The sequence below is a fragment of the Camelus dromedarius genome, chromosome 9 (assembly GCF_036321535.1).
Source record: "Camelus dromedarius isolate mCamDro1 chromosome 9, mCamDro1.pat, whole genome shotgun sequence".
Lineage (NCBI taxonomy): Eukaryota > Metazoa > Chordata > Mammalia > Artiodactyla > Camelidae > Camelus > Camelus dromedarius.
Genome location: NC_087444.1, coordinates 449,620 through 468,162, shown reverse-complemented (window position 1 = coordinate 468,162; position 18,543 = coordinate 449,620). Strand labels below are relative to the sequence as shown.

Below are 18,543 nucleotides of genomic sequence, written 5' to 3'. Positions count from 1 at the left end.
CCCCTGACTGTGCACGTCACAAGCCAGTAAAATTGCAGAAGACTGTTACAAAGTTGCCAGGTTTAGGTGACCAAGAAATGATACTAAAAAGCAAACCATCACCATCCTTTCATAAAAGGGGGGTGGGGGGGATTAACCCCTCCGAGTAGGAAGGACAGCCCAGATTTTATAAACAACAAAAAAACCCTAAACTGAACAAATTTAGCACTAAAACCTGAAAAGCCTGCTGCATGGCCCTTTTCTTATTTTCCCACAGGCTGGTGTAACTGTCACTATGGACCCACTCGGGAAAGGCCTGCGGGGTGGCCCGTCACGCCATCCAACGAGGGTGCAGCACCGCACAGAGGCACCAAGGGCCACACGGTGGACCCTCTGCTGTCTCGGCCACTGCCTTCCAGGGACACAGATGTACCTAAAAGCTCAGTGTTTGTCTTAATAACCAGCTGGGAGCCCGTCAGCCACAGACGTTCCAGAACTTTTCTGAAGGTGTTTCAGTCAGCACCAGCCTCTCCGTACGTAAGATGGTATCACAGATGACGCCACCCACCACGTGAGACGGCGGTTCTCGGTCTGGACTGCACGTCAGAACCACCTGGGGGTGAAAAGAACTCTTCAAAACAGAACTCCACTCCCAGAGACTCCGATCCAATAGGTGTGAGGGAGGGTCTGGGCGCACGTGACTCTAAACTGCTCCCCAGACGGGCTCTGACGCCTCCCAGGGCTAAGAAGAACCTGTGCCCCTCCCTTTTGTTTTTTGCATTTTGTCCCGAATTTATGCCTTATAAAGCTTTCAGGTAGGTATACCTCCTCACTCGTTCCTTCAGACATCAAATATGAAGGAGGGCCTGCCATGGGCGGGGCGCTAGGAAACCAGCGGAGCGCAAGACAGATGCCGCCCTGCCCTCACGCACTGGCCAAGTAGTGGGCTGGCAGGCAGGGAGGCAGGAGAGCGAAACAGCGTGTCAGGCTTGCTGGGGCAGGGAGCCATCCAGTCACCTGTGTCCCTGCCCGAGCGGCTTCACAGGCTTCACTGTCATCTCCTCCCAGCCGTCTTCTTTCCAGATGCTAGAAACCCTGCTATTTTCAATCAGAAAAACAGATGGGCAAGGCCCTGTCCTCAGGGAGCCTCCATTCCAGCAGGACTGCAGACTTTCTAGGCACCATCACAGTGTCATTCCTGCTCTGGTGTCTTGCCTAAAGTCAGGTGCCCATGCTTTGAACAAAGCACAGTACAAAGTCAGTTCAGATAGAGTTTTCTGTTTTGTTGCCAAACTCTTTTTGAAGAAGCTTAGCATTTCCTGTCCTTTTTAACCTGCAACAAGTTTGGGGCAACATTGTGAAAGTACTTTCCAAGTCCTTTCCTGGCTGTTCCCACCAAAACCGCCCTATGACGGTCCCATAATTTCTCACTTAATACCTGACCTCAGATTTGCCCACAAAGAAACTCACCTGCAAGTCTTCTGATGATTAACACATCCTCGTACGGTTTCCCTGCAGTAACCTCCCCCCTCCACCGTTGGCTGTTTCGTAATTCAGAGAGAGCTTACCATCATCTGCAAACCTAGCAATTCCACTGTGTGCCCCTGCTTTTGGATCAATTACGTAAACAAGACCTAAGGGACCCACTGTCTACATGCCTCCAAGCAGAGAAATCTTCCTCCTCAGCCTTGACTTGTGGTCTCTAAGGCAGATGGGTTCTCACGCCTGCCCGGTCACTGCATGTTTAAGCTGCGGTCCTCCCTTCCCCTCCCCGTGCCTCAATCTTCTCACCTAACTCATCAACTTCAAGTGGTGATCACTCCCATCTATGCAATTCTCTCTCTACTCAAAATGATACACCACATCCTTAACTCCAAGGTGACTTTAACTTTGACACAGCCTTTGAAAGTGCAAAAGGACAATCTCTAAGGGTTTTCAAGTATGTCCCCCCTTAAGCAAAGCATCCCTTCTCATAGGAACATCCTTCATCTCCAGAGGGCACAGCCAGGTTTCCCACGTGGACCCACACAGAAGTGAGGACAAGCAGACTGTACCACCTGGACAGGCCACACACCAGCAACGGACTGGGGCACTATGGGCAGTCACAACAGAGGCCACGCTGCTGTGAGGTCTGGCTTTCTGTTCCCGCTCTCTCAACACTGCTGCGTGGCTACCACCCAAGCCAGGTAATTTACTCAGATCCAGCTTGTTAGATCGATCTAGAACACGTGGAGAACTTGGCACTAAGTTACCTAGGATCTCTGACCCGCCTGCTTCAAAGGACATCTGAGAATGGTGATTTTCTAACGTCTTCTCAGTGAAGACATGAAATCTGGTAAGTATGACATTATACCAACGACAAGCTAAAGCTCAGTTCTGGGAAAAAGGCTCGTCTCTAAGCCCCAGTCCCCTCTCCTTCCCCAAATGTAAAGCTGTCACTGATTAATTTCAGGCACATTTGCAAAAAAAGAAAAAGAAAAAAAAACCCAGCTTAGCCCGAGTGGGAACCACCTTCATACATAGTGGCTTTTGCCAGTGTCAGTTACCCCGTCTACCTCTTCACAAATTTCAAAAGTAACTCTGACCTGGAAGCTTCAGACTCGCAAAGAATATTAGAGATTCTCTTCCAGACGTCTAAACGGAATTGCAAAGACCCCAGAGGATGGGACACAGATTTCAGAAGCTTGCAACAGACTCAGTTTCCAAAGGGCACCCCCAGGCGCAAACATGGAGCTTGGCCACGAACACGAATTTCTCAGAAGCCCCTAAACCTGGGGCCAAGCAAGCCCTGGAATTCGCCTCCACCACCTAGCACCCCAGCTCTCAAGCAGGACCAGCAGCGCCCAACTACTGGGTTCCATGAAGTGTCAATACTGGCGACTACAAAGCTTTCAGCAAAGTCAACCCTCCCTCCTTTCTCATATGATTAAGAAGGCAGAATTAAGATTTTAAAATCTCAAAAGGCCTGGAGACTGGACCAGAACAAACAGGAGAGAACTGAACAGGGTCAAAAACAGAGAACATCCACTCAACTTCACATACACATACACAGGTCTGCACAGTGGACACAGGACGGAGCAGTTCACACAAGTATCTCTGCTCGGCAGCTTTGTAAACTGAGCCGTGGTGAGCAGACGCTCACGCCCTGGTCTCAGACAGTAGCTGTCCTGCTGTCCTCCTCGTGGACCAGATCAGGTCTCGATCACCACACTCACTTCCAGACGCCGGGGCTCTCCCTGAGAGAGGACGACAAGCTGAGATGACACCTAGGAGCCAAGCCCCACGCAGAACTGTGGAAAGGTGATTTTGCACTGAGGAACAGTAATGGGGGAGGGGGACGTCACACTGTCTTTGCACATCCCAAGAGCTGTCCTGGGGAAGTGGGCAGTTCTAGAGGAATGGAGTCAACAGAACCAAGTTTTGAGGAGGCAGCCTTCAGCTCCAATAGTCACCACACACACAATCCAAAGATACGATGACAAGTCTTCACAAGTACAGAGGTCCCTGCTCCTGGGGGTGTTTAAACAGAGGCTGCCTCGCGAGTGTAAGAAGGGCACTAAAGCAAAGAAGCTAGACCAAGACTTCTCTAAAACCCCAGTCTGGTTCCAGGACGCCCCGACCCTGCCACACTGCCCTGCTGCCATGATCTCTCAGAAATGCCCTTCCTCTGACTAGGGTTTGCCCAGATCCTAATCACTTCGGGCCTGAGCACCGCGAAGCATCCTAGACCTGCTTCCGAACCTCAGCATCTTTCCTCACCTGTCAACACCTCCTCCTTCAAGACCTGTTCTGAGATGTAAGTCCACCTTGTAGCAGCCTTTACCTTCCCTGTCGAGGCGGGGTTTCTCCGCCCTGGCTCTGACAGGGACACTCTGGGCAGGACAACTCTGCCGCGGGCATGTCCTGCACACCGCAGGGTGTTTAGCAGGACCCCTGGCCTCTGTGCACCAGGTGTCAGTAGCACCTGCCTCCTAGCCAGGACAAGCAAAAATAAAAATGTCTCCAGACATTGCCAAAAGTCTGCTGGGAGACAAAAATCACCCCCTGTTGAGAACTACTTTTCTTGAGGCAAATGATTAACACTGCTGACTTGTGTGGTTCAAAGTTCCCACTAACCAGATGCCCCCGACCTCCCTTCATCAGCCATGTTCTCTGCGCCAGCCAGGCAGACCTGTTTCTGACCTATGGCCAACCTCGAAGCTTCCCCTAACAGTGCTCTTTCCCCCTTTCCAAGCACACACAGCACTCCCAGCTGGTTCCAAACACCCTTTCCACCTCGGTAGACAGAGGCACTCCCTGGCTTCTGGTGGTGGTCTCGCGTGGCCCTGGCTTACCTGCCCTTTGGTAAGGCACCTCAGTGCCCACTCTTGCTCTCGGCTTACTGCTGGCACTCGGTAAATAATGACTAGTGTTCCTCAGAACATCAACATCAGCTCCAACGATACATGAAAAATACACGAAATCCTTCAGCAACTGCCACTTCAAGAACGTATGTGATCACGAGCACACAGGTTTGACGAAATTTTGACTTTTTCATAGCCAATTCACCTTCAATCTGAGATTAAACCAAGTCTAATTTCTAAAATAGCTGCCAAAATAATTTAGCTATTGGGATATAAAAATCACACTAAAATTTTTAAATTAATCAAAAAAGCTCTGCACAGTATAATTTTTTAAAAGGCCAAGTTTTGACCAAGTTTTTAAAATTCTGTAAACTTTGGCAGAAAGAAAAAGATACAAATATGGCTCAATACTTGAACCGTTGCATCATACATCACTCAGCATGGGAATGGAAGAGACTGGGAAACTGGGTCACTTAAGGACAGTTTCCTCTCCAATCTTCTGAAGTGTTAAGTTTTAATCAACAAAGCACTCGCGCATACGCCCTCAATATAAACCAGACAAATCTAAGATAAAAGGTCCAAGCATATACATAAACCCTGCCAATTCAAGGTTTTTGATTTTCCCCCCAGCTGCGTGGGTTACCTAATCATTTTATGGGAGGTTCCCTTCCTAGCCTATGGGGGCCGAACACTCCAGCTTGGCCGGGTCCTTCTTTTCACTGCTGGAGTTTCCCTGTCTTGCTCTTACATTTTAACAGGGCTTTAGTCAACCGACATAGGAGACAGGAGGAGAGACAATTCTCACCCTCCCGGAGCTGGTGGGACGTGTCTGGTCAGTACTAACGGACTGTAAAAATAAACGCTGCCTGAAGACCCCTTTCACTGGCTATGATGCAGGTTCTCTCCAGAGGCCTGCCCCATGCAGAGGTCCCAGAGGCTTCGGCGGGGAGGGGCTGAATCACTGCCATTCTTGGCACTTGGAAGCGCCCTTGGCTGTTTATGACACCAGGAGCCCTCAGCACTACTGCAGACGGGAACTCCCGGCCTGTCCAGGCTCTTCCAAGGTCCCGCACGGAACACGTAATAGGTGCTCGGTAAACGCCGCCTGGACGGAACTGCATCATCAAAGCTGCTACGGAGAGTTGTCAGAAGTCAGCTCTCCGTCTTTACTCCCGAATCTCCTTCAGCATATGTCCTCGGAGCTTTCTCTGCCCAACAAGAAGTACTTCCCAAAGTCGAGGAGGAGGAAGGGAGGAAATCCGCAGGAGCCACGTCTGAGGAGCCCCAGGGGCGCAAGCTGGGCCCGCGGTCGCTAGGGCTCCCCGGTGCCCACGCCCTGCCCTTCTGCCTGCCTCCGAAGTGCTCCCACCCTCTCACCTTTGCACTTCTTTCCCGAAACCCGGCCTCCCCACCTTCTGCCACATGCGCCCCCAACTGCACGTCCCAGAGAGACCGCGCACCCCACCGCTCCCTCCCTAGCAGGGACCTACCTCTCTTCCTCGACCTGTGGCAGCTCTTCTTTACTGCGGCTGGCTTTTTAAGAAACCAAAAAGCCTCATCTCTGCATCCGGAAGGGATACCCCAAATAAAGGGGGCGTAAAGAGGAAGGCCCCATCCACCCTCCGGTAAACGGAGGGTTTGATTCTCTGAGCAGCCACCCCCAACCCTCCTCCGCTCCAAGCCCCTGCACGAGATGCGAGCCGAAGTCCGGCTCCCAAGGGCCCACGCTTCCAAACAAGCTAGAAGCGGATTATACCGGTACCCAACCCGGAGACGGCCCGCGGCGGGCTGGGTGCACCTGCGGGCCCCGGCTCCCTCCCCCTCGCGCCGGGGGCGGGACGGGCCCTCGCCGCCCCGCCCAGCCCACCCGGCGCGGGAAGGAGGCGAAGGGGAGGCGTTTCTGGAGAAGTTGGAGGGCTCACCTTCCGGGCAGCGGGCCAGCGAGGCCAGACGCCCAGCACCCACCTCCGCGAAGAGCCAGCGGAGCCGCAACCGGGTCTCCCCGCCCTTCCGATGAGGCGGAAGGAGGCGAGAGAAGCGAGCGCGCGGGGGGGAGCCGGCGGGAGGCGGGCGCAGGCACCGTCCTCCCGCAGGGCCCAGCCGGCGGCCGCGGCGCCCGCCGCTCACACTGCCGAAAGCGGAACGGCCCTCGGGCCCGGGCGGGCGGAGGCAGGCGTCCGGCCCGGCCCCGCTCGCCGCCCACGCCCCCAGGCCCCCGCCCCCACGGCCGTGAGGTCCCGGCCGCGGCCTCAGCTCGGGCCGAGGCGCCGCGGAGCAGGGCTCCGGCGCCCCCCACCCCCCCGCGCGCAGCCCGCGGCCCCCGGCCCGGACAGGCGCGCACCCACCTGGGGGGCGCGGGTGCAGCCCGGGCAGCTCGGCCGCCGGGCCCCGGCTTAGGCGGAGGCGAGAGGCGGCGGCATCACCCGCGGCGGGCGGCGGCTGCTCCGGGACGCGCCGGGGCGGCGGAGGCGCGCGGCGCCCTGGACCCTGCTCCCGCGGCCCCGCCCGCGGCTGCCACCTCGAAGCGCGGCGGAGGAGCCGGGGCACCACGGGCGGCGGCAGCGGCGGCGGCGGGAGCAGCAGCACATGACTCTGTAACGGGGGGAATTAGACAAAGCGTAACATGGACTCCGGGCCCGTGCAGGCGCCGCAGCCCCGGGACCAACCGCAGCCGGCGGGCTCCGCGACTGGCTCGGCCGCAGCCAATGGCGCGGGCCCGGGCCTCCATGTGACGGCGCGCTCTCTCCCGGCCGCTGTCCCGCGCCTGCCGAGGGTCCGCGCGCTTCCGCCGCCCGGCGAGCGGGCGGGCTGGCCCGCGCGGGGGTCCGGGGGTGGGAGGGGGTGGCGGGTCCGCCAGTCCGGGGGCCCAGGGCCGGGCTTGGGCGGCGGGAGGCTGCGGGGCGGCGCGCAGGGGCGCGCGGCGGGGAGGGGCGGCCGCCGAAGGTCGCGGTCGCCCCAACGGACGCTCACCTGCCACACTGCCCCCGGGCAGGGCGCGGGGCCACCTCGGGCACCTTCTCCCTTCCCGGGGCTGTCCTAGCGATTAGAACTCTGGCAGTAAGACCGGGCGTGGAGGGGGATGCAGTGAAATGGTGGGGAAATTTTTGTAAAAGTCATTTCAGCGGCTTCCAACCCCAAGGAGGACGTACTTACCTGGGACTTGGGGCACAGACAACTTTCTCGACGCGAGTAGCTTCCCAGCCTCGTTGGTTCTGTCTCCGCTAGTAAAGATACACTAGAGAGTCGATTCTTGTGTTAATCTGAGTCTACCCTTTTTCCCTCTCACTTTTTGCCAAAAATGTCTTGCATCAGAAGCAGGCAGGTGAAAGGAGGTCCTCCACTGAACGGTGTTTTCCAACCTGATGGTTTTCCCTCTCGTTTTTGCTTTAAGATCAAAGAGTATTGCAGTCTTCTTCGTGGGTGGCGAGAAGTAGAGGTCAAGAAGTGACGTCAGGAGGGAGAGGCGTTTGGCATTGTTGGTTTATATCAAGACAGCTGGTTCCAGCCCAGAACTTCAACATCGCCTTTACTCGGAATCCACCCATTTCTGTGAACAATGGGAAACCTCATCTCTCTTCTACCAAGATCTCTCCATGTCAGTGAATGTTCAGTCAGCATCTGGTTTCCCACAAGCACGCTGCGCATAACGTTACAGGTACTCAGAGAGGTGTGTGCTCAGACCCGTGAGGCAGTGAAGAGGGCGGTTATCCAGGGCTTCAGGAAAGGCTTCAGAGAGGAGGGGGCAGAACTGACCCTTAGCTGTGGGCGCTTTTTCATCAGGCCCCGGAAACAAAGAAGAGCCGCCCTGAGGAGGAGGAGCGCGAACAGAGGGCCAGAGCTCACTCCGAGGACCGTCCTAGACGACTGACTAGACGACACTAGGCCTTGAGCCCCTCCGACCTCTTGCTTTCTCACTTTCTGGGCCCTGTCCCTCCTGGCAGCAGCCTCTCCTGCTCCCCACGCCCAGCCAAGAAGGAGGCGTGTAGGCAGCAGCTGTGTGGCAAGTGATCTGATCGCGTGCCGAGTTTGCCGATCTGGGCGGTGAGAGCTGTTTTAAAATTGTTAGTATCTAGTGGGGTGACACTCTGATTGAAAACACCTCCCTACCCTGTAATTAATTTGAAATGTTTTGCTGTTTGTAAAAACATTTTGTTCCGCGTTTTGATCTTCCCTTGTGTTTAAAGCTGCTATTCTAGACTTGAGAGAAATGTGATTTTACGATTGGGATAAATTGAGAAAAGAAAGAAAGTAATACTCAAAAAACAGTCAAATGTGGAGAAACTGGTACACATTCTCATACACTATAAATGTGAGTGCAAATTGGGTAAATCCCTTTAGAGGACAATTTGGCAAATTGGGATAAAATTAATGTGTGTGGTTTTTTTGACAGTTACACATCTAGGACTTTATACTTTGGGTATATGTGTGCAAAAAGTATATATTTCAGAGATATTTACATAAATGTATAAAAATATATGTTCAAGTATGCTCATTGCCACATTGTTATAGAGGAAACATAATGGTGTAAAAGCCTAATAACAAAATCCCAGTAGGGAGCTGATTAAACAAATTTAACTTATTTTATAAAAATAAGAGATCTATTTGTACTGACATGGAAGAATGTCCAAACTCTGTAAGTGAAAAAAGCAAGTCGCAGGACAATATGAATAGTGTGGTCCCATTTTTATTTGTATATTCTGTCCGAAAAGTATGTTTAGAGGAACTCTGGAAAGATACATCACAAAGCGATGACCAGTGGTTGTCTCTGGACGTGGGGTTACTGGGGCCGTGTGCTTTCTGTTACAAACTTCTGTCCGTTTGAATTGTTTTTATGTTGAGCACCTTTTATTTTGATAATAAGAAAAGTAATAAAGCATTTTAAAGATAAAACTGGGAAGAGCTGTATCAAAGACAGATAGTGAAGCTCACTCTGAGGATCTAAGATGCAAAAAAAAGTCAGCCTCCCCTGCTCCCCAGGAGAACAAACAGAGAGGAGGCAGCAGAGGACGATAACTGATGTGGCGTTGGATTCAAAATGCAGAAATGTGACAGAAGAGGCACTCGGGGCCACTCGGGACTTGACTACAGGGATGAGGTGGGGGAAACGTGATAAGGCTGCAAGGAAGTTCTGGTCAAAAGACTCGCAGAGCACTTACTGTCCTCTGCTGAGTGATGGTCACAAGCCGTCAGCAACTGTTCCAGCACACGCTGACGCTGAGTCACAGTAATAGTGCCAACAGCTAACGCGGTGCTTGTGGTAGGCCAGGCGCTGCGCGAAGTGCTGCACACGTGTCCGCGCTCAGCCCTCACAGCCGCCCGGTGACGTCAATACCATCACCAGTCTTGTGCTGGGGAGCGGAAACGCGGGCCTGGAGAGGTTGTCTAAGCTGTGCGAGACCACACAGCCTCGAGGTGCAGGGCTGGGCTTTAAGCCTGGCAGCTCGGCTCCAGAGGTCCGAACACTCAACGTGCCATCGAACAGAACCACGGAAGATAAAGGCCTTTATCCGTGCCTCTCTTTCTACCAAGTATTACAGTTCTACGCTGATTTGTGTTTACCTAAATTATAGCACTTGGAATGCCCTAAGGCACTCGGTAATACTCACTGAATGAGTGAACAATTGACTTTCCAACTAGAGGAGAATCTGAGCTCCTTGGAGGGGTGATTTGCATTGTTCCGTTGTTTGTCACCTAGTCGTGTGTCCAACGTGTGGTAAACTATGAATTTCAGTCATCTGTGAACATGTTTTTGAAAAGTTGTACAGAAATCAAGCTTTATTAATTGACCCCAGGTACACTGGGGTAGCTCATGAATAATATCATGATGAACTCCTCCCCATCGAGTGAAGAACATCCCTAGGGCGACAGAGCTGAATCTGGGTGTACCTGCTTAACCACACACAAGTGCACGTGGAATATATTCGGCTTGGAAAGTTGCAGTAATGCTGGAGAGTGGAGAGCTGCAGGATTTCAAATCATTTGAGCTTCTCTCTTTCTCTCACCTCTCTTGGGTTCTGGAAGGGGCGTAATCGCACATCTCTGCAGTTACTGTGAGGCCAAGGATTCAATCACATATGAAAAGGCTTAACCAAGTGCCTAGAACAAAGGTTTTGCTCAGTAAACGTTACCCATTCCAAGTGTGTCCGTATATTGTAAGTGCGACCAGATTTCTTAGTCTCTTGTGATTATAAATGCAACAGCTAACGTAATATTGTAACACCTGGGAGCTCATATACATCCTAGTCGGGGCTCAGCCCAGGCACGTGGTAAAGCAGTAGTGTCCTCGTCCTGTGGAGAGGGGGAAGTCGTAGGACGCCGGAGTCAACTGTCAGAGCTCTCATTTGAGACTAGATGAGATCTGGTGCAAAAGGGAAGGGGCTGGCTTCTGACAAGAACATGGCTAAGTCCGTCCCTAAGAGCAGCAGGCAGGAAGGCAGAGAATGTGGTGCGGACTCTCGAGTGGTTGAATTTGGTGTTTATGCTTTAAAAAAAAAATTCCCCAGTGAAGGGACTGCTTAGTCCAGGGCTACCGATTAAGAAGCACTGGCTTACCAGACAGACAAGCCTGATCTGACCTCTCCCTGACTCCATCTGAGAAGGCATAGGTCCATTTATTTCTTCTCATTGTGGTTGATTAAGACATGCCCCCTTAGTTTTTCTCGTTTCAGTTTCGCCATATTGTTTCTAAGTACAGCAGTCTGGCAATTTCCCTTCCCCTTTGGACCTTACGTTACGTCAGGACTTGTGGAGAGTTACCCCACACTCCCTGCCTGGTTCCATCCTCTCCACCCTGCTCTCCTCCCTCCACCTGCTCATTTCTAGCCGGTCCCCAGCATTTAGGTTTCCTCAGCTATGAAGAAGGGAGACCATGTGCTTCCTGCCTCCAAGGCTGAGGTTTAAACAGGTCCAAGAAGTGAAATGGGTTCAACCCATCTAGAGAAACAGAAAAAGAAGAGGAAGGTGGGAGGAGGCACTCCACTTCCCTCTCCTTTTCATCTAAACATTTCAAAAGAATTGTTTATACTCATTGTCTCCAATTTAGTTCTTTCCATTTTCTCTTCAACTCAATCTAATCACGATCTTAATCCCATTGCATCACTGAAATTGATGCTACCTGGGACACTGACAGCTTCCGTTTTGTTAAAGCAGTTCTTGGTCCTTAATTGACCTCTCAGCAGCACTGCTCACCGGTCCCTGCTCTTTGGTAAGCTGTCTTCTCCTGCCTTCCCTCCAAGGAGCTCATCCCATCACAGAGCTTTGAATTCCCTCTCCACACCAACAACTGCACCTTTACAGCTCCAGCATGGTTCCCCCTCCTGAGCGCTAATTTGCGTTTCTAACTGCTTATTTGTTTTTCCCACCAGACCCCTAATAGATACCTCAAAATTAAGTTCAAAACCAAACTCCGGTTTCCCTCCAAAACCTGTGCAACACACACAGGTTTCCCACTCTCAGCAAATCGCAAGCCCATCTTCCCACTCGCTTGGGCTAAAAGCCTTGGAATCACCCTTGGCTCTTCTTTCTCTCACAACCTGTGTCAAAACTGTAGGAAATCCTGTTGGCTCTTCTTACTAAATACACACCTCCCATGCGGCACCTTGGCTCCATCCGCCGTTCTCTCTCCTGGACGCACTCACCAGCCACTGCACCAGTCTGCGTGCTTCCATTCCACTCCGCTGTCCCATCCCTCCCTGCAGTCTACTCTCAGCAGCAGCCCAGGTAACCCTTTTAACACGTTAAGTCTAGTCACCTCACTCTTTCGCCCGGGCCCTGCGACAGCGCCTCACTTCACTCAGAGTAAAGCCCAGGTGCTCGCAGTGGCTTGCACGGCTCTCCCCCGACCTGCGTCCCCGACGCATAACCGCGTCTAAGAGTGGAACCCCCTGCCTGCTCCCCTTCCTCTTCCCTGGCTTTGTTGTTTTCCTCTGAGCACTGACCACCTACTGGTTACATACATTTTGTGCAGTATCTCTCTCTGTGCTAGAACACAAGCCCTTTGGAGACGGGAAAGTGTATCTGTCCTGCCCACTGCTGTGTTCACAGGCATTCAGAATAGTGGTAGGCACACAGCAGGCACTCGGTAGCTGTGTTTTAAAGAACGAATGAGTTTATTGCAGATTTCAAATCAATATAAATGCAGGGAAGTCTTTCCTAGGAAGAGATTTTTTTCATGTAATTCTGTTCTCTAGGTGTTTGTTAACTGAGAAAAGGCATTCATATTCAGAATCTCCAAATTCAGACCTTTTGCTAAAACAACACCTAGTAGTTTGTGCGGCAAAAGAAGAAACTTAGCGGAAAATGCTACCCTTTTGTTAGTCCCCTAGCCAACAGGAAAAGGAAAACGAGCTGACCTGAGTTAGCAGGGAAAATGCCAAATAATAATTCCAAAGTCCTCAATTACATTCTTACCGAGGAGAACATTTAAGCACCGTAACACAGCAGTGACGAGAACAAGTTAGAGAAGGTTAAACATTCGCTTCCTCGTGACACATTACTGACTTTAAAACTGCCACATTCCGTAGCAAAGTTGCCATGGATTCTAGTCTGGCTACAAGGTAAGGTCTAAGTGACATAAAAGACCACAAATGTGACACAGAATAGCAAGTGGGATCTTAATTACAGTTTTGGCCACCAAAAGTTGAAATGACACAAAAATCCTGAGAAAACGCACTGGGAAGAGGAACTGGGCAATACTTTGAAACAAAAGAAAACAGAACCAGCTCCCAAAGCAAACTGATTTGTATGGTCGTTTGAAAAGAGGAAGGAAGAATGAAGGCCCTTTTCAAATAGTGAGCTGACTGTTTAAAAATCCGCTCAGAACTCCCTCTGCTGGGGTGTCTCCTCCGAGCTCTGTGTCTCTGGGAAGAGCAGACGAGTACAGCCAGACACCTGAGCTGTCAGGATGAGTCTGAGCAGGGCTGGGGCTGCAGGGAGGAAGGCGAGCCCAGGAGGAGAGAAGCCAGCTCGTGGGGTTTCCTTACTCCCCGGTGAGATGCCAGCATTTCTGGGTTTGAGAGATTATGATGTCTGACCATTGTCTAAACTTCATCTGACGACTCTTCAGAACAGCGTGGCCGGGAGATGACTTGAAAATAAAGCTGAGATGGAGAGGTAGTCATGGAACTGAAAGTCCCCTTTCTCCTGGGGCGAGTTGCTCCCTGGTAGTGCGTGCGGATAAGAGGAGGCAACAGTCCACGATCATGTTCCCGGGCACTCTCCAAGTCAGAGCCATTGCTCAGCCCAGTGGGGCATCTGAGCCACGTGGGAGCTATGGCCACGAGTCTAAATCTGGATACCAGAGACTAGGTGCCCAGGGCCCTCCCATTCCTGAGATTCCCCGGAGTTTATCTCCAGGGCACTGATAGTTCCTCTCGCCACCTTCCTCATCGACGTTTGCGTCATCTCTTAAAATCTTCGCTCTTTTCTTTCTTTCTCGTGCAGTGAGAGTTTTGTGAGTAACTGGGTTTGTCTCCCTTCTCTCTGTGTGACAACCTGTAAACCTCCAGCCTGCAAATATATTTTACCTGCAGCATGTTTTCTTAAAAAAATTATTTTTAATTAGTTGCCAATATTTAATAATCAGGAAATGTCACAGAAAAATCCAGATTTCCAACACTGTCGCTGGAGTAACTCCTGCACAGCAAAGTTGCACTGGGGCCAAACCGCACTGCTCCCTTCAGCTGCTTCTCGCTCAGCAGCCCTCAAGCCTGGGGCCACGCCTGATTGTCCCTGGTTTCGTGGGGAGGGGTGGCCTTTATCACTTTGTGCATATTGTTTTGTCTGCAACAGAGGAACACTCCTTTGTACCACCTCCTAACCTTTCCTCCACAAGTGCTTCGTGTTCCCTGTGCCCGACCCACATTTAAACTACCTGTCTGGCTCTTCCAGGTGCTTGAGGCTGTGATGCGTGGTTTATGTTACCTGGCTGTCTGCCCAGGTTTTCCACAAGGAAAGCTCTGAAGAGAATTCAAAAATGAGGTGGTGGCACGCCTTAAGCCCCAACAATCCAAGATGGTGTATGACCATTACCAGGCGCTGGCAGCCAGGGCTCTGATGCTCGGACCACAGAGCTCGTGACAGGTCATTTTCTTAGAAAGGTAGTCCTTCGGCAGTTCCCTGGGGTGCGAGTCACTCACTGCCCCACTTGTCACAAGTGCAAACCGGAGGCGCAGAGAAGTGAAGGGATTCAGCCCGTGGCCACACAGCTCACAAATGCTGGACCCAGGAGCCTACCCAGCCCAGATGTTTGAGGCCAAGCTCAATGCTCCTTATAGCAGCTGCACCGTAGCTGCTGCGCGTCACCCCTGAAAATCAGTGTGCTGTGCTGTTGAGAAGTCTTTAGAACGCTCTCGACCACCAGCTCGTGTCAGTGCCTCCCAGCCCAGCTGGTGAGGAGAAATCTTGGAGTCACATTTGATGCACACCCCTTCAGCCCCCGTATCTATCCAGGTAAATGGTCCTGTCTATTTTGCCTTTAAAATAACTATTCTACCCAAATATTTCTCTCCATTTCCTCTACCCAAATCCATTGATTCATTCTTTTTTTGGGGGGTGGGGGGGTGTTAATTAGGTTTATCCATATGTTTATTTAATGGAGGGACTGGGGATTGAACTCAGAACCTCCTGCAAGCTAAGCACACACTCTACCACTGAGCTGCACCCTGTCCCCCGTTGACTCACTCTTGAATCAATGTCTGGCCTCCAGCTGTGGCCCCCGCACAGCACTCTCTGCTCCCCTCCCCGCATCTGTATTTACACCTGTGTCTGCCCGTGGGACACAGCTTCCTCGTGCCTCTGCTCGTCTCAGAAACGTACGGTGATTTCCTGTGAGTTGGCTCCAAACCCCTGGCTCTGATGTTCAAGGTCCAACTTTGTGGCAGCTGGGATTTAGTTTCCAATGTCCACTGTTCTCCTCTGTGAGAGATTTATACTTCCCCAACCAGTGACTCCGGCTTGGCCGCATGCCTTGCTTTGCCAGTGAAATCTGAGTGACAGCGACATGTACCACTCCCGAGGAGGAGCCGTAAGAGCCATGCAGGTTCTCACCATCTCCCGGTTCCCTCTTCCTGGAGAATGTCAGCATGCCAGATTAGAGCTGCTCCTTCAGCCTGGATCTGGGAATGAAGACAACGTGGAGCAGGGTTACAGCCCGCATGACGGCTGATCCTTGGGCACTGCCATGCAGACTCGTAGGAGGGCTCCTGTTTACATAACGTGCTCACATCACATGAGCAAGAGATCACCCTCTGCTGCCGTGGCCTCTGGGAGTGCGGAGCTGTTTGTCAGAAGGCAGCCAGAGACAGCGCTGGTGCAGCCTCCTCAGGCAGTCTGCTTCCCTGACTCCACGCAGCGGGCTCCCTTCCCGCGGCTCTGACCGCATGCCTGTTGTCCACAGCCTTCCTACCACTCTTCGAATTAGAGCCACTTCACTTGGACCTATCATTTCCCTTGGTGTCAGCTTAGTCCCAGAGATGTGCTCAAATTAGAGATCGCTGGCTCTGGATTTCGGGCAACAGGAGATCTAGAACCTGGTAACATTCTGCTAGTGCACACAGCAGAATGACCATACGATCTGACCCTAATACCAAATGGTTGGTGCACTAATCAAACAGAACTCCTAAACGTCCAGCCATTCAGGACACGTGGGGTTGCAAGCTTCAGAATCCACAGCTTCCTCCTCAGAGATGTAGAACTTAAGTGACCAACTTGGTTTGCTCCAAGTTGGATGCTGTCTGTGATTTCTTGACCTCTAGCTGCTGCCTTGGTGGCTGTTTTGCACACTTGATGTCCTTAATCTGGACAGCAGCATCAGCAGCGGCCACCCAGAAGTATGGCCCAGTCCCAGGATCAAACTGTCAGAAAGCTGATTCCAAGGCCCCCGTCTCACGGAGAGCTGGCTCTCTTCAGACCTGCTCCTTGGTGTTCTCGCCGCCTGCTGACCTTCCTTGTTCCCCTTCTACACTGGACTCCATCATGCCTTTCTCATGAAGTTTCCCGCTTTTCAGATCACCTGGGTATATGGTGGGGAGGGGCCCAAGGGAGACATAGTTCTCCAGGGTGGTGCCAGGGGCCTGGTTAAAACCTATGGTGACATTCTCGTGACGGCTGTAGTCCTGGGCTGCACCAGGGAGGCAAGGGGACGTTCAGAAGTTTCCAGGGACAAATTAGGCTAAGAAGCCAGGGACACAGAGCTGGGCAGCAGGAGGCCTACACTGGCGTTAAGCAAGCAGAATCATTGGCTAGAAAAGGACACAGGAAAGGTGAGTAACTGCAGGGCGAGGACCGACAGCCCAGACCCCATGCCTGCAAACCCTGGGTTAGAGGCAGAACATTCCTTTGTGTGGAGCCAGAGGGTGTGGTCATTAAGGCAGCTCCCCCTTCAAGGATCTTCCATAACCACTCTGATCCTCATAGAAAACCCTCTGGTGCTGAGGGAAGGGTGAATGCCAGCCCCTGGGCCACCCCCACCCCCGCCAGGTCTGCCCTGGCTCCTGAGTGAGGTCCTGAAGTCCTGCCAGGGAGGGCGCCTGCTGGGTGTCAGGACAGCCAGGACGGAGGGGAGGGGCCTCGGGCGAGGAGCTGGTGAGGAGAGTCGGGGCTGGAGTTGCAGAGATTTCAAGGGCAAAAGCAAGAAATGGGGTGGGGCCTGGGGAGATGAGAAGGGGGCTGGACGGTTCAGAAAATAAGCCAAGTTTAACGAGGTGTGAGTGCCAAGTGTAATCAGGAGTAACCCGGAAAAAGGATTCTAACAGCTAGTGGACATTTGAACACTGGTTTAGTGTAACTCTCTTGGGCGGGGGAACAGAACATAATGTACAAGCTCTGACCGCCCCCCGCCGCCCTCTGCCCTGGACTGTTGACTGCAGGATGTGACCGTAGGTTGTTGTGTGTTTCCCCTGCTGTGTCACTCGTGTTTCTCTGACTCTCCCAACCAGGATCTGGACTCTGTCTTTTGTTTCTTCCATCTCTCCGAGCCCTGTCTTGAACAGTGATGAGCCAATGGTTATTAATTTGTGAATTAATGCCTACCATCAATCCTTTCTATTATTTGTTCCCCTTGGCATTGCCAGACATGCATGCATTGAACAGGAATTTATTTTTATACACTATAAGTAATAACATTTATTGAGAACTTGTTAGCTGTGAGTCAAGCATTGTGCTGGGAGCTGAAACCCCATATCAATAAAACATACTCTCAGTCCCTGGAGAGCGCACAATCTTGTGGGGAGAGACAGAAATGCAAATAGAAAAATGTATTCTGCCTGGTGTTCTATGAAGCAAGGGAGGCTTCACAGAAGAGGTGGTCATTTTGCTGGACCCCAATAATGGATAAGAGTTCAGCAGGTAGAGAGGGCAGGGAGAGTCCCGTGGGCGGAGGGAGCAGTGTGAACACAGACACAGAGATGGACTGAGTCCTCTCCACTCTATCCTGTAGCCGTGGGACAAGGGACAAGACCTCTTCCACACTGAAATTCAACAAGTCCTTGAATAAGAACAAATACACAGTCTCTTTTTATGCTGTGCAAAAAGTGAAAACCATGGCTTTATTCTTTTGCCTCACTCACAAGCCTGGAAGTAAAGCCCTCAGCTAATTGCTTTTTTGATGGGGCTGTTCAGATTTTTAAATTCCTCATCAAGAGTCTGTAAACATGAGATTCTTTGCCTTCTTCACTATGAGCACTAGACTTGAGTGGCAACTCCAAAGAACTACTCTTCTCATCTTGTCTGCTATGATTAATTAACCTATGTTGTATACATCTTGAGTAGATACTTCATATTCATTTTGACCACAAAAATTTTTTTGCAGTAATAAATTTAAAAATGAGTCCTGTTATCTAGAGTTCTCCTTTATTTCTCAGCATCCTAAAAATCTTTTCATTTAGCTAAGATGGTCCGACAGCACTTTATCCAGCTCTGAGTGAGCCGTTTTATCTTCTGAGATATCATGGAATGCTTGAAATAACGTGGATTCTAAAGACTAGTGCCTTGTGACACTAACACAGTTCAGAGAGAGTGGGCTATTTATCCAAGGAGGAAGTTCTTCCTTTGCTGATGTCCAGGTGGCTCCCTCTCTTCGCCCTGGGTGTTCAGTAGACCAGCAACAGCGACAGACTCAGTTTACGTTCCTCTAACTGCATGCAGACACTTCTGCCCGGGGAGCATTCGCTGTGAGCCCTCCAGGCAAAGCCACGGCTGAGCCCCAGTGAAGAGCGTCAGTGCC

At 51.7% G+C, this 18,543-nt stretch overlaps 1 protein-coding gene and 1 long non-coding RNA gene across 8 annotated transcripts in view; one reads left to right on the top strand and one right to left on the bottom strand.

Annotated features, from left to right (window-relative positions):
* The window catches only part of LRRC8D (leucine rich repeat containing 8 VRAC subunit D), a 92,405-nt gene extending 85,648 nt beyond the window's left edge, over window positions 1-6,757 (bottom strand). Inside the window, exon 1 of one of the 6 annotated variants that reach the window (XM_064488681.1) lies at window positions 6,668-6,757. The gene's annotated coding sequence lies outside the window, so the exon portion shown is untranslated. Of the gene's footprint in view, window positions 1-3,738; window positions 3,948-5,812; window positions 5,953-6,244; window positions 6,331-6,667 lie in introns of those variants that run through there. The other 5 variants (XM_064488684.1, XM_031457551.2, XM_064488683.1 and 2 more) reach the window with 5 other exon arrangements.
* A 414-nt stretch (window positions 6,758-7,171) lies between these two features.
* Window positions 7,172-9,212, top strand: LOC135321987 (uncharacterized). 2 transcript variants are annotated; one of them, XR_010382149.1, is made up of 2 exons: window positions 7,172-7,977; window positions 8,103-9,212. It is a non-coding gene; the product is annotated as an uncharacterized LOC135321987 (long non-coding RNA). The 2 variants fall into 2 exon arrangements; XR_010382151.1 differs by having other exon boundaries at window positions 7,172-7,989.
* The last annotated feature ends 9,331 nt before the right edge of the window (window positions 9,213-18,543 follow it).